General features: G+C 46.1%; 2 pseudogenes; one reads left to right on the top strand and one right to left on the bottom strand.

Moving 5' to 3' along the window:
- Positions 1-4,164: 4,164 nt before the first annotated feature.
- Positions 4,165-7,419, top strand: LOC118929784 (myosin phosphatase Rho-interacting protein-like; annotated as a pseudogene).
- A 4,092-nt stretch (positions 7,420-11,511) lies between these two features.
- LOC118929748 (serum amyloid A-2 protein-like) lies at positions 11,512-14,109 on the bottom strand (annotated as a pseudogene).
- Between the last annotated feature and the right edge of the window lie 1,004 nt (positions 14,110-15,113).

Genomic DNA, 15,113 nt, shown 5'->3' with positions numbered 1-15,113 from the left:
CCCTCTACTGACGTCATGCTCAGCTGGCAAAAGATCACTGGGTCCAGCTTTAGTATACCAAACAGGGCAAAGAAGTATGGATGTAAAGCTCAAAAATAAATTGATAACAAGCATACACTTCTTTGAAAGTGGGATTGGGAAGAACCCCTAAGGGGATAAGATTAATAATGATAAATGATACAGGGGAAAGACAAGTTTAATTTCTTTGTCATGGTGGAAGAAAAAGTACAGCTTTAAGGTGGGTAGTCACAGGAGAACTTTCTCATAAAATTCCCATCAGAAGGTACTGTCAGAGGTGTAGGTAGAAGAAGATAAAGGAGGATTAAGGCTGTGTCTCAGAAAACAGTCTATTAAATAAATAGGTAAACAAATAGGTAAACAAATGGGATTAGGGAGATATGGTGACAGGTTGGCTGGTAAGAACAGGCAGGCTTGAAGCACTGTTGAACTTAGGGTTCAGGTGGTAAAGTTTGAATTGACCCCAAGTTGTAAGAAGACTGTAATGTTGTTATAAGAATGCTCATGATTAGATTTCTGTCCTAAATGTTGAAGTTCTTGACTTGCAAAATAGAAATGAAGGAAAGTAAGAAAAAGGATGACTTATAAGGTTAGAAAAAGCAAGTTTTCCAAATTTTTGTAAATACGAAAAATTTAATCAGCCTTACTGGAAAGAAAACTTGGATACAGAGTCTATTCACCAGCCTCTAAAAGGCCACTTTCTGGCATCTGAAGGAAAAAAACCACCAAAGTTTTTAGCCAAGGAAGATTTTTGGTTTACCTGGGAATTTATGATTCATGGTCTAGCAGACCCAACTCCTCTTACTAATGACCAAATTTTCCTCCATAAGAAAGAGCATGTTAAAGAATGAGTGGAAGAGGAAGAAAAAGAAGGGAGAGACATAAAGAATCATCAGACTGTGTTTATAATAGCTTAATAAGTGAGTTAAGTTAGATGGTTAGATAGTAAAGAAGCTACCCTTGAATCTTTGGTAACCACAAATCCAAAACCTGCAATGGCATTAAGTGCATATCTACCAATAATCACCCTAAATATAAATAGACTGAATGCACCAATCAAAAGACACAGAGTAATAGAATGGATAAAAAAGCAAGACCCATCTATATGCTGCCTACAAGAGACTCACCTCAAATCCAAAGACATAGACAGACTAAAAGCGAAGGGATGGAAAAAGATATTTCATGCAAACAATAGAGGGAAGAAAGCAGGTGTTGCAGTACTTGTATCAGACAAAATAGACTTCAAAACAAAGTAAGTAACAAGAAACAAAGAAGGACATTACATAATGATAAAGGGGTCAGTACAACAAGAGGATATAACCATTGTAAATATCTATGCACCCAACACAGGAGCACCTACATATGTGAAAAAAATACTAACAGAATTAAAGGAGGAAATAGAATGCAATGCATTCATTTTGGGAGACTTCAACACACCACTCACTCCAAAGGACAGAGCAACCAGACAGAAAATAAGTAAGGACACAGAGGTACTGAACAACACATTAGAACAGATGGACCTAACAGACATCTATAGAACATTCCACCCAAAATCAGCAGGATACACATTCTTCTCAAGTGCTCATGTAACATTTTCCAGAATAGACCATGTACTAGGCCACAAAAAGAGCCTCAGTAAATTCAAAAAGATTGAAATTCTACCAACCAACTTCTCAGATCACAAAGGTATTAAACTAGAAATAAATTATACAAAGAAAACAAAAGGCTCACAAACACATGGCGGCTTAACAACATGCTTCTAAATAATCAGTGGATCAATGACCAAACTAAAACAGAGATCAAGCAATATATGGAGACAAATGAAAACAATAGCACAACACCCCAACTTCTGTGGGACACAGTGAAGGCAGTTCTAAGAGGAAAGTATATAGCAATCCAGGCCTATTTAAAGAAGGAACAACAATCCCAAATAAATAGTCTAAAGTTACAATTATTAAAACTGGAAAAAGAAGAACAAATGAGGTCCAAAGTGAGCAGAAGGAGGGACATAATAAAGATCAGAGAAGAAATAAAATTGAGAGGAACAATAGAAAAAATTAATGAAACCAAGAGCTGGTTCTATGAGAAAATAAAATAGATAAACCCGTAGCCAGACTTGTCAAGAAAAAAAGAGAATCTATACACATAAATAGAATCAGAAATGAGAAAGGAAAAATCATGATGGACACCACAGAAATACAAAGAATTATTAGAGAATACTATGAAAAACTGTATGCTAACAAACTGGATGACCTAGAAGGAATGGACAACTTTCTAGAAAAATACAACCTTCCAAGGCTGACCAAGGAAGAAACAGAAAATCTAAACAGACCATTTACCAGCAATGAAATTGAATCAGTAATCAAAAGACTACCCAAGGACAAAATTCCTGGACCAGATGGATTCACTGCTGAATTTTGTCAGATATTTAGAGAAGACATAATACCCATTCTCCTTAAAGATTTACAAAAAATAGAAGAGGAAGGAATATTTCCAAATTCATTCTATGAAGCTAGCATCACTCTAATACCAAAACCAGGCAAAGACACCCCCAAAAAAGAAAATTACAGATCAATATCCCTGATGAACATAGATGCAAAAATACTCAACAAAATATTAGCAAACTGAATTCAACAGTATACCAAAAGGATCATATACCATCATCAAGTGGGATTCATCTAAGGGATGCAAGGATGGTACAACATTCGAAAATCCAACAACATCATCCACCACATCAACAAAAAGGACAAAAATCACATGATCATTTCCATAGATACTGAAAAAGCATTCGACATAATTCAACATCCATTCATGATAAAAACTCTCAACAAAATGGGTGTAGAAGGCAAGTACCTCGACATAATAAAGGCCATATATGACAAACCCATAGCCAACATCATACTTAACAGCAAGAAGCTGAAAACTTTTCCTCTAAGATCAGGAGCAAGACAAGGATGCCCACTCTCCCTGCTTTTATTCAACATAGTACTGGAGGTCTTAGCCATGGCAATCAGACAACACAAAGAAATAAAAGGCATCCAGATTGGTAAGGAAGAAGTCAAACTGTCACTGTTTGCAGATGACATGATATTGTACATAAAAAACCCTAAAGAATCCACTCTAAAACTACTAGAACTAATACCTGAATTCAGCAAAGTTGAGGGATACAAAATTAATACACAGAAATCTGTTGCATTCCTATACACTAATGATGAACTAGAAGAAAGAGAAATCAGGAAAACAATTCCATTCACAAATGCATCAAAAAGAATTAAATACCTAGGAATAAATCTAATCAAAGAAGTGAAAGACCTATACCCTGAAAACTATAAGAAACCCTTAAGAGAAATTAAATGCTCTTGGGTAGGAAGAATTAATATTGTCAAAATGGCCATCCTGCCTAAAAAAATCTACAGATTCAATGCAATCCCTATTAAAATACCAGCAGCATTCTTCAATGAACTGCTAACAAATAGTTCTAAAATTCATATGGAACCACAAAAGACCCCGAATAGCCAAAGCAATCCTGAGAAGGAAGAATAAAGCAGAGGGATCTTGGTTCCCAACTTCAAGTTCTACTACAAAGCCACAGTAATTAAGACAATTTGGTACTGGCACAAGAACAGAGCCACAGACCAGTGGAACAGAATAGAGAGTCCAGATATTAACCCAAACATATATGGTCAATTAATATACGATAAAGGAGCCATGGACATACAATGGGGAAATGACAGCATCTTCAACAGCTGGTGTTGACAAAACTGGACAGCTACATGCAAGAGAATGAAACCGGATCACTGTCTAACCCCATTCACAAAAGTAAACTCGAAATGGATCAAAGACCTGAATGTAAGTCATGAAACCATAAAACTCTTAGAAGAAAACATAGGCAAAACTCTCTTGAATATAAACATGAACAACTTCATGAACGTATCTCCACGGACAAGGGAAACAAAAATAAAAATGAACAAGTGGGACTATATCAAGCTGAAAAGCTTCTGTACAGCATTGGTAGAACAAAAAGGCATCCTATAGTATGGGAGAATATTCAGATTCTCCCCGTGGTGGCGGCTGTGCGGGCGGGCGGGCAGCCGCTTCCGCGCGCTCTGTGTGGGCCCGGGGCGCGGGGCCGCCGCCTGGGTGCCCCGCCGCGCCGTGCAGCTCAGCACCGTCGTGCGAGGAGAGGCCCAGCCCGCATCCCAGCGCTCACGAGGCCGCCCTGACCGCCGGGGGCGCGCTTTGGCCGCGGCCGGGTCTGCGTCCACATCCCGACTGTGAGGTGGCCGGCCGGCGGGGGCCTGCGCCACCGCTGCACGACCATGTCGGCGGCCAAGGAGAACCAGTGGAGGAAATTCCAGGCCAACATGTTCAACAAGAGCAAGTGTCAGAACTGCTTCAAGCCTCGCGAGTTGCATCTGCTCAACGACGACGACTTGATACAGGCAAAACCCATTTATGGTGGCTGGCTGCTCTTGGCTCCAGATGGGACTGACTTTGACAACCCAGTGCATCGGTCTCGGAAATGGCAGCGCTGGTTCTTCATACTCTGCGAGCACAGCCTCTTGCGCTATGCCCTGGATTAAATGCCCACAACCCTCCCTCAGGGCACCATCAACATGAACCAGTGCACAGATGTGGTGGATGGGGAGGGCTGGATGGGCCAGAAGTTCTCCCTGTGCATTCTGACCCCTGAGCAGGAGCATGTCATCCAGGCAGAGACCAAGGGGATTAGCGTTTGGCTGGAGATGCTCCTGGTCTATCCCAGGACCAATAAGCAGAACCAAAAGAAGCAGTGGAAAGTGGAGCCTCCCGCACCACAGGAGCCAGGGCCAGCCAAGATGGCTGTCACCTGAGCAGCAGCATCCTCAGTGCTGAGGAAGTCCCCACCACCAAGTCGACACTCTGGCAGGAAGAAAGCAGGGCAAGGACCAGCCAGATGGGAGCAGCCTGAGTCCCTCTTAGAGTCCCAGCCAGAACCAGTCTCCTGCTGCCAGTGCCTTGAGGGAGCTTGGGCTGGAGAGCAAAGCTGAGGAGCGCACCGTGAACAGCAACCGTATGGACTATGGCCGCAAAGTCCGTGTGGAGAGCGGCTACTTCTGAAGACCAAGCAGGACTTGAAGGCTGAGGAGCAGCAGCTGCCCCCACCGCTCTCCCCTCCCAGCCCCAGCACCCCCAACAGCAGGAGGTCCTAGGTAATTGAGAAATTTGTGGCCTTGGACATTGAGGAGGAAGAGCACATGGAGACCAACTAGTCCGCTGGGCCCTTCCTGACAAGTGACACTCGCCAGGGCCATAGTGAAAAGAGAGCATTTCCCAGGAAGTGGCCTGACCTGATGAATTTCAAGAACAGCTGGCTGACCAAGCAGTACGAGGATGGCCAGTGGAAGAAACACTGGTTTGTCCTTGCTGATCAAAGCCTGAGATACTACAGGGATTCGGTGGCTGGGGAGGCAGCTGACTTGGATGGGGAAATCGACTTGTCTGCCTGTTATGATGTCACAGAGTATCCAGTCCAGAGAAACCACAGCTTTCAGATACACACAAAGGAGGGCGAGTTCACCCTTTCTGCTATGATGCCTGGCATCTGGCAGAATTGGATCCAGACCATCATGAAGCACATCCACCTGGCCTCAGCCCCAGATGTGACAAGCTCGTTGCCAGAGGGAAAGAACCATAGCAGCTCCTCCTCTGAGACCTGCCCAAGGCCCAGTGAAAAGCAGGAGAGAGCATGGGGAGCCAGACCCTGAGCAGAGGAGGAGCCGGGCTTGGGAGCAGAGGCAGGAGGGGGGCTCCAAGACCTTTGACTGGGCTGAGTTCCACCCCACCCAGCAGGCGTTGGCTCAGGAGAGGGCTAGCACCACAGCACCCTCCAACACCCACCCTGAGGCAGAGCCAGGGGAGCTGGAGCAGGAGTGTGCATGGCGATGGGACGCTCGATGCTATGGACGGGCCAGGCACCAACGCAGCCCTGCAGGTGGAGGTCGACCAGAGCTCGGGGCTGCCTGGGGTCACCGACCTCAAGACACAGAATATCCACATGGAGATTGAGTAGCTGTGGCATCAGGTGGAGACCACCCCTTTCCGGGAGGAAAGGCAGGTTCCATTACCCCCTGCAGCTATCCTCCTCCGAGGTTGGAAGTGACCAACTCTCCACTCAAGAGCTGACCTCACTGCTGGAGAAGGAGCTGGAACAGAGCCAGAGGAGGCCTCAGATCTTTTGGAGCAGAACTGGCTCCTGCAGGACCAGCTGAGGGTGGCTCTGGGTCAGGAACAGAGTGCCCTGGAGGGCTATGTGCTACAGGCCACATGTGAGTGAGGCTTTGCAGCAATGGAAGAAATGCACCAGAAGATCCAAGACCTGCAGAGGCAGCACCAGCGGGAGCTGGAGAAGCTGTGGGAGGAGAAGGACGGCCTCCTGGCCAAGGAGACCACAGCCACCATCTCAGCCATCTCAGCCATCTCAGCCATGAAGAACGCCCACTGGGAGGAGATGGAGCATGAGCTGGAGAAGAGCCAGCGATCCCAGATCAGCAGCAGCAATTCGGACATTGAGGCCCTGCGGAGGCAGCACCTGGAGGAGCTGCAGTCGGTGCAGCGGGAGCTGGAGGTCCTCTCGGAGCAGTACTCACAGAAGTGCCTGGAGAACGCCCACCTGGCTCAGGTGCTGGAGGCCGAGTGGCAGGCCCTGCGGCAGTGCCAGCAGGAGAACCAGGAGCTCAATGCCCACAACCAGGAGCTAAACAACCACCTGGCTGCAGAGATCGCCCAGTTACGAACCCTGCTGACCAGGGACACCGGCAGGGAGGCAGGCCGCTGGCTCACGTCTCACATAGGGGAAGAATGCCTGTGAGTTAGAGGTCTTATTGAGGGTCAAGGAATCGTAAATATCAGCTCTCTCAAGGATGAGCTGCAGATGGCATTACGGGAAAAGAAGTACGCTAGTGACAAGTACAAGGACATCTACACTGAGCTCAGCATTGTGAGGGCCAAGGCTGACTGCGACATCAGCAGGCTGGGGGAGCAGCTGAAGGCTGCCACAGAGCCCCTTGGCAAAAAGCCCCCTGAAAACACCCCCATGACAGGATATGATATAATGAAATCTAAAAGCAACCCTGACTTCCTGAAGAAAGACAGATCCTGAGGTGTCAGCCGGCAACTCAGAAATGTCAGATCCAAGTCTGTAATTGAGCAGGTCTCATGGGATAACTGAAACGAGTCCGCTTCCAGGTCCCCTGTCATGTAGAGTCTGAAGGAAGGCCTCACCATACAAGAACGCTTGAAGCTCTTTGAACCCAGAGACTTGAAGAAAGACTAGCTGTGTTCCCTTCAGCTTGAACACACACCCTGCCCGGCTTGCGCAGCACGACCCAAGCGCTGTGTTCTCTCTGTAGCTTTCTTCTTCTTCTTATTGTTATTATTGTCATCATTAACTGTGGGTATGGAAGCATGAGAGACTGGTTTATGGGTTCACACCATTCCCTGCTGTGTTGATTCTGACTTCCTGTTTGTCTTTAGCCAGGCTTTCTCCCATGGTTTCTAAAGTCCGCCAAGCAGCAGAGGCCTGAAGGGCCACGTGCTCCCGGCTGGTCTGTCCGTCCCCTCTCTGCTTCGGCCCACGCACTCACTGTCAGTATTAGGGCCCAGCAGCCTGGCGATAAGCTAGCTGTGTCCCTCTGAGCACCGTGTGGGGTCAGGGCCCCACAGCGCCGGCTCTGCTGCACACCGGGTTGCCTGGAGAAGGACTAAGCCTTCAGGACAAGGTTCGGCCTGGATCACGGCACTGACAGGTCACTAGCCTGCGGAGGAGCAGGAGGAGCAGGGCAAGGGGGCGCGGCTCACGACCTTGACCTGCACCTTCTGGCTTGGGAGGAGGGTAGCATTTTGTACTTGTTCCTCTAATGCAGCTTAGAACCACACCCCAGGTAACGGTGGTAAATCTTTCACAGGCTGGAAAATGTTGAAAGCTGCCATTCCTATTTTTGTTTGTTTTTTATTAAATCTTGCACAAAACCCCAGCCCCTCTCAGTCCTTCCTATGATCGCTTCTTTCCTGGTCGCTAGTAACTGACCTGTTGTAATTACTTGGATCATTGGCCTGGGACTTCCAGGCTGTGGCTGCAGACAGTGGTGGTCCTCGTGGGGAGCCCTATAGAGAAGACAGCCTTTCTGGAAAGACTCCGTATTGTTCTTGACAAGGTTGAGAGAAGACCCCTGTGTTAAGTCAGGAGGAAAGTCCAGAGGATGTCGAATCTGGTGAAAGTTGCCACTGAGTGTTCTTAACTCTACTTTGGGTAAACTCTGAAAGGCTCTTGTGCTGTGTGGAGAGCCGACAGCAAGCCTGTCCTAGCAGCTGTGTTTTGTAACAGTTTGACTGAAACTGTCGTAATAGCCACAAAACACTCTGCAGTACTATTATAATAATAGCAATAATAGTGAAAAATCTCTTTAAAGAAAAAGACATATCCGATAAGGGGTTGACATCCAAAATGTACAAAGAACTCATGCACCTCAACAAAAATCAAATAATCCAATTAAAAAAAGGGCAGAGGACCTGAACAGACACTTCTCCAACAAAGAAATTCAGATGGCCAACAGACACATGAAAAGATGCTCCACATCGCTGATCATCAGAGAAATGCAAATTAAAACCACAATAAGATATCACCTCACACCACTAAGGATCGCCACCATCCAAAAGACAAACAACAACAAATGTTGGCAAGGTTGTGGAGAAAGGGGAACCCTCCTACACTGCTGGTGGGAATGTAAATTAGTTCAGCCATTGTGGAAAGCAGTATGGAGGTTCCTCAAAATGCTCAAAATAGAAATACCATTTGACCCAGGAATTCCACTCCTAGGAATTTACCCTAAGAATGCAGCAGCCCAGTTTGAAAAAGACAGATGCACCCCTATGTTTATTGCAGCACTATTTACAATAGCCAAGAAATGGAAGCAACCTAAGTGTCCATCAGTAGATGAATGGATAAAGAAGATGTGGTACATATACACAATGGAATATTATTCAGTCATAAGAAGAAAACAAATCCACCATTTGCAACAACATGGATGGAGCTAGAGGGTATTATGCTCAGTGAAATAAGCCAGGGGGAGAAAGACAAGTACCAAATGATTTCACTCATCTGTGGAGTATAAGAACAAAGAAAAACTAAAGGAACAAAACAGCAGCAGAATCACAGAACCCTAGAATGGACTAACAGTTACTAAAGGGAAAGGGACTGGGAAGGATGGGTGGGCAGGGAGGGATAATGGCTGGGAAAAAGAAAGGGGGCATTACTATTAGCATGTATAATGTGGGGGGGGGGGCACGGGGAGGACTGTACAACACAGAGAAGACAAGTAGTGATTCTACAGCATCTTACTACGCTGATGGACAGTGACAGTAATGGGGTATGTGGTGGGGACTTGGTGATGGGGGGAATCTAGTAACCACAATGTTGCTCATGTAACTGTATATTAATGATACCAAAATTAAAAAAAAAAAAAAAGAACACGCTGCTGGCTCACCTCTTTTGAAAGGGCTTTTCCCTTCTTTTTGGGAAGGGAAAATGACTTCCTTTCTAGGACACACAACATAATCTAGTGCAATACAAGATCTGATACTTAATCTTGATGTTATTGCTATGCCTCCATTTCCGGACATGCTTTGTTCCTGGGAATTTTTGTGCAAGAAAATGAAAACAAGGTGGAGGGAAACTGCTTTGGAGGCCTTTCTTAGGTGTCCTGGTCAGACATTTGTTAGTGACTGGATTTGTAGGTGTTTCTGAGAAATGAACAGAAGACCAAGGTGGCAGCTATGTTAGGCATAAAAATAGATATGAATGGGGTGGGAAGAGAATAAAGCCAGTAAAGCCCAGCAGAAGGGACTCAAAGAGTTAACCAGTTAAAACTAGAAAGCCAGAAAAGACTCAAGTTCATGAGTTAATCAGTTAAAGACCAGAAGGCCAGGAGCAACTTGACCTAGAATGTTGAATACTCCCCAGATAAAGAAAAATATCTCAGCATAGCCTATGTTTTCACTGTATCAATTAGCACCTGCTAAAAGGCCCAGTTTATTCAGAAAGAATTCCATCTTAAAGCTAAGATTTCATTTTAATCAAACAGATAGTAAGTAAGCCTGCCTTGGAGGCAGGGCAAACAGTCTTAATTTGCTTCCAAACAGAAGCTGTTATACTGGAAAGGAATCAAAACAATAAATTTCTTGTGTTAAGTTAAAAGAAGAAACTTACTGTCTTATCAAAGATGAACATTTTGGGACCACTTGGCAGGTCCGGCCCTGGCCCTTTGTCGCTTTCCTAAAAATCTTCAACCACCTTTAAAACCCCAGACCCTAAAACCCTAGGAGCACACCTCTCTCTCTGAGGTTACCCGCACTTTCTAAGTGCACAGCCTTTTCCTAATCTTTCAGTGCCTCTTTGAGGTACCCCACACTCCCCTTTCTCCAAGTGTGCACCTTTTTGCTTTAAATAAACTGCTCACTGCCCAATTTATAAAGTTTTATCTCTGCATTTTTCCAGTGGTGTCTTTGTTACTTTTCTTTGTCATTCTAATTCTCCAAATTTAAGCTCAAACCTTCAAACCCTCTGTCCTATTTCAGATAAGTAAGGAGAGGCTGCTTAGAGCTCAAATCTGGGCTTGCAAATTACCATTCCCAGGGTGCCCTGGACTGAACTGCAGTTTACCATCATGCTCTTTAGTAGCCTGCCTGAAAGTCTCCTTTCTTTGTCTCTAGGAAGTTCTCAGAACACAATCTCGCTCCATCCAGTGCTCTGCGGTTCCCCCAAATCCTGGGGTGGTAGGGACTCAGTTCCCATCCCATGCAGACCCAAGTGGACGCTGGACACCAGGTGACACTGGCTTAAGAAGTTGGTAGGGGATGTGCCCCATGGTGAGTAGCAGTTCAATGAACTTCCTTCACTATTCTAATCTGTCATTCCCTGACACTCTCGCTTTAAAAATTCCTTCCTCACCTGTACTCTGACTTCCCTGCATCTCCAAACTGACCTCTGGCCCAACAGCTTCAGGAGCAGGGTTCCACGGTTCCATCGTCCCCCTGCTCTGTCCCTGGCCTCCTGAGACAGACACCATGAGGAACAAAACTAAGGGGACAAGACCCTGTGGGCAGAGAAGGTGACAGGACACAATATTAGGGATGAGGAGGCCTGACATGGAAGGGCCTGGAGATAGCAGCCAAGCAGGCAGAGAGGCGTGGCGGGGGAAGTGGGTCTGATTCAGGGAGAGGCTGGTCAGGGTGTGTGCCCCTGTAATGCTGAGATTGTCTCCACGACAACCAACCTCATGGGCACTGGCTCTGCCCGCACAAGGTGTCCATCCCCCCTGGTACAAAATGGGGAGTCCTCATACCAAAGAATAACACACTTTCCAACATCCAATTCCTTAGGCGTATATTAGGTACCTATTATGCCCCCTCCACCAGCTTCTGAGAATATGAACTCAGTAACTCGGCAATCCAGCCCCCAGGTGTCCTCAGTCCGCCTCCTGGGAGCAGCGTGAGGAGGAAGCTCAGTACTTGGCAGGCAGCCCGGCGGGTCTGAAGTGATTGGGGTCCGGGAGTAGGCTCCGGCCCCACTCGTTGGCAGCCTGGTCCGCCCTCGAGTCCTCCACTCCATGGCCACTGTCTCCATATTTAAAAAGGTCTGTGACTCTCTGAGAATTCTCTCTGGCATCGCTGGAAAGGAGGTAAAGGTGGACAACAGTCAGGGGCTGCTAAACAACAGCCCCGCCCTCTGTGCCCCTCCCCTTCCCAAGGAATTAGTGACCTGAGAGGGGCCCAGGCAAGAGGGGCTAAAACACTGGGCCTGCCCGGACACAGCCCATCTCAGCCCAGGCGGATGCCCCCCTCCCGTCGATACTGGGCGAGCAGCACCCACAGGGGCGGGTGGGGAACCGCCCATTCCCACCAGCCTTGTTCTGGCTCTATCAGCCTCTCACAGCCCACGCTGGGCCCAGAGGGGAAGGGTGGGCAGGAGGAGGAAAGGCCTCACGCTACGGGAAGCTTCCCCAGGCGTTGACCCCTGGCAGTCCAAGCCAGCCAAGCTCTGCTCACCCAGCCTGGCAGCCCCAGGGCCCCGGGTACCTGATCACTCTAGCAGCCCAGGCGCCCCCAGGGCCCCTCTGGGCAGCGTCGTAGTTTTCCCTGGCCTGCGTGGAAGTACTTGTCCGAATCTTTGTAATTGGCTTCTCTCACGTCAGAGTAGGCCCTCATCATGTCTCTAGTTCCTGGAAGGGAAAGAAAAGGATGAGAGGAAGGTGACTTTTTTCTTGGATGTAATAAAATAAATATCTTTATGTATTTATGATTTCTGACATTCAGAACTATAGTTTTGTTGAGAGGTATGACGATTACTATATTTAGTCCCTCTGACTTACTGATTTAAATAGATCCTTGGATCTACTGCATATTAAGTACTTTATCAGTGCATAATAAGTACTTCCAAAGTGCCTGACACATTGTGTCACTTGAGGGGTCAAAACCCGAAGTAGCGGTTCTCCACCTCTAGTGTGCACAGAAATCACCTGGGGTGCTTGGAGAAAGCCAGCTACCCAGGCTCAGCCCCAGAGATTGTGAACAAGTGGAGGGGCACTGTGTGGACCCAGGCATCTGCACTTCACATAACACCCCAGGCCCCAGGTGATTCTCACGCAAATGTCTCTAGAACAGCCCTTTGAAAAACATTGACTTAAGAGGCGAAAAGATATTTTAGTGGGGTCTGTGAGAATTTTGATGGGATTAATGGCAAACTCTTAAAACAATTATTCAGTAACTGTCAGAGAAAATTAACACAAAATAACTTTGTGAAATAACATTTTATCACTGTACTGTGGCTTGTACTATATATGCCAGGCTATCGGTTTCCTGTCCAAGTGCCACCCGCTGGAACCTTCATCAGGTAATTCACTGTGCCTTTCACGGTGGGGAGAGGGGCTCTACAGAGATGTGGTCCAAAGGCGCCACATTCCAACCCCTTGCCATTTGCTCAGATACAGAACAGGAAGCATGTTCACACATCCCTCACTCTCCATGTGTCCTCTTGTCCAGGAGGCAGTTCAAGTAGTACCATGGTTAATAGCAAGGTCTGGGGAACTCGAAGACCTGAGTTAAAACCCGCTCTGCTTGAGGACTTTGTTAGGTATCTTAATCTTTTTGTGGCTCAGTTTCTTTCCATTGCAGGATTAAAGGATTAAAACATGAGGACAAAAACTAGTTCATTCGTATATGTAAAGCTGTTAGGACAATACCTAGGATGTATTAAAAGTTCAGTTAATCTTGGTTGAAATTACTATGAATGTAGTTTTGATACATCCACTTGATGGCTCCTGAGCCTTAAAAATGAACTGTCTCTGAGTTCCCATTAGGGGGCAGTAGAGCCCCACTAGTATTTAGGGAACACACGTCTCTGGACTTCAGATCTTTTCCTCATTTCTGTGCAAGTTGGGACCCAAACCTTATATGACTTTGGGCCTGTGGAGCTCTACAGAAGAATGCAAAGCTGCCCAGGAAGGCAGGGTGGAGAGAAAGGACACATGTCATTTAAGGGTACAAACTTACAATGACTATTAGATAAGATTTAGAGATCTAGTGCACCATGCAGTGAACATAAAAGAATAATATTGTATTATAATCTTCCAACTTGCCAGGAGGCTAGGACTTAACTGTTTCAACTACTAAAAAGGAAGAATAATTATGTGACATGATAGAGGTGCTAACAATTGCGACAAAGGCAATCATATTATGATACATAAATATATCAAATTCACATGTTACACATTTCTATTTACACAGTGTTAAATGTCAAATATAGTTCAATTGTTAAAAAACTTCTGGGAAACTGACCTCATGAAAATCGTGATCCTTCTCTATCCACGAGTGGCCTTTGCCCTGTGGGGATGTGGCCTCTGCTCATGGAATCCTACAGGCTGCCAGCTGCAGCCTCCCCTTCATTCCCAAGCTTTGGTCCTTACCTTGACCAGCTTCCCTGAGGAACAATAACCATCTTTGGCTGCTGACACCCAGGACCAGGCAGCAAAAAATGATGCCTATGGACAGCTTCATCCTGGGGTATGGACAGGGAGACACAGCAAGAAAAACATGTGTGTTCGTTTTGTTTTGTTTTGTTTCAAGAAGTATGTTGATCCATTCTTGTATTCCAGAAATAAAGTAAACTCAATTTTATATATCTCTAGTTTATATTGATGCCTATATCTGTATTTCTCTATAATATGCATATGCACACACAATGAATATATATATGTATATGTAGATAGATGATACATAGATGGAATCTCAGAGGGTCCAGTTGTCCATTTCCATTTGTGTCACTGGAATCCCACTGATATGCTCTTGGAGGGACTGCAAGGCCCTTTTAGTATAAACCACTATTCATTTCAGTCATCCCCTATCAGCTCTGAAACCGACTGGACAGAAAGTTTTCAAAGAGGCATTTGAGGGTTTTGTGAGCACATACTGCCCTGTAATAAAAGATGAGTTAAACAATCCACAAATACCTGTACAACGCCAGCTCTACCCATCACTGACTTCACACAGAGGAAGCATGACACAAGACCCCTATCCCTGAAAGTATTCACACGTGGTGAATTCTAATTGCCGGAAATGGTCGACTCATGAAGGATGCAGAGCTGGGATGCAGCACAAGATGCTGGTGGGGAAAGAATCTCCCAAGAGGAAAAATGTTGGAAAGTTCTAGCACTTCACCTTGGGCTGTCCTTTCCTGATGAGTCTCCTGGTGAAGCTGGGCTGCCTGCGCCGCCTGACTGGGAGATGCAGCTGCTGCTATATATATATACAGACGCTTTGCTAGTGGAACAAATGAGAAGACACTTGAAGCAAAAACACTGAGATTTGGGAGATCCTTCTTGGCCAAAACACGGCATCCAGAACATCAGGGTTATTCTTCACCCATGTTCAGTCTCCCAGACTGCGCAATCTGGAAGCTTTCAGGAGTGAAGCAAGTTGGAATTTTCTGCCTCTTTCCAGTCTTACTCCTGGTGGGAAAAGGTTGTTTTCCCTACACAATAATGTACTGACATTTGCTGGGA

The sequence above is a fragment of the Manis pentadactyla genome, chromosome 9 (genome assembly GCF_030020395.1).
Source record: "Manis pentadactyla isolate mManPen7 chromosome 9, mManPen7.hap1, whole genome shotgun sequence".
Lineage (NCBI taxonomy): Eukaryota > Metazoa > Chordata > Mammalia > Pholidota > Manidae > Manis > Manis pentadactyla.
This window is presented reverse-complemented; position numbering and strand designations above follow the sequence as displayed.